Source organism: Lontra canadensis, unplaced genomic scaffold (assembly GCF_010015895.1).
Source record: "Lontra canadensis isolate GAN:19392208 unplaced genomic scaffold, GSC_riverotter_1.0 scaffold72, whole genome shotgun sequence".
Taxonomy (NCBI): domain Eukaryota; kingdom Metazoa; phylum Chordata; class Mammalia; order Carnivora; family Mustelidae; genus Lontra; species Lontra canadensis.
Window position 1 is genome coordinate 8,299,227 of NW_022631066.1, and position 1,132 is coordinate 8,300,358.

Sequence of the window (1,132 nt, forward strand, 5' to 3'; positions counted from 1 at the left end):
GGATCACTGAGCCAACTACAGTAGAACTGGGATTTGAACCCAGACCCACCTCACTCTGAAGGTTTTAACCCCCAGGTAACAATGGATCTCTTCACATGAAAGATGCCCATGGCTGCAAGTTGCTGTTGGTTTTGGTGGCAACTTCTTTTTGGATGTCCCCAGACACCCTGAATTGAGGATGAAGAAGAGGAAGGAATTTGAAGTGAGAAATGACATTTGGTTGATTTAGAAGAAAGTTATGTCTTTGATGAGATTCCTAAATGGGTATGTTCTGCCTCAGTTCCTTTTATCAATTTCCCAAAGATTCACTACATTTATGAGTCCGAGGATTTAAAAACTACTTTTTTTTTTTAATACTTTATGTTCATGAAATAGCAAATAGAACTGAAATAGAAATCTACTATTTAAGGATATTTAACCCAAAGTCTAGAAGAAAAGATTGCTAATGAATAGGAACAAGAGGTAACTCATATTTTTTGAGAAACTTTTCCATGCTGAGCATGTAATCCTTACCATGAACCCAGAGGATAAACACACAAATCTCAGTTTCTTCAATAATTGAGGGAATTGAGACTGAGAGATTAAGAAAATAGTTTAAATCTATACTACTATCACAGCAAAGAAGAGGTTATTTATTTTAAATGGCAGCAGTTTAAAATAAAATTTCTACAAAACACCATGTCAAATGCATACTCATTTTAATACAAATTAACACAAGATCGTGGTTTTGGGAAAAAGAAAAAAAGATGAATTTTATTTTCAGAGGTAAAATATGATTTATCCTATATGGTACAGCACGGTTGAGATTCTTTAATTGCAGTCTATTTAAGGGGTTAGTTAAAACAAGTGTGAAGGACCTATTAACACCCAGTACAAAAAATATGACAGAAAAGTAAAAGAATAGACAATTCCACTTTCTAATTGTGAAATCATTTGTGTTTGCATTCAGTGTGATTTCCAGTAAGCTCATTAACGTCCTGGAAGGGACCATGTCTCTAGCCACCACGGATCGACCGCAGTTCTCCCTGAGGCACAGTCTCACTGCTAGTCCACGTCTTTCTGTCGTAGGGGGCTCCGTGTCAGCCTCTGACCTTCCAAGGGTGGGAACTTTCCATGAGGGCTTAGAAAATAT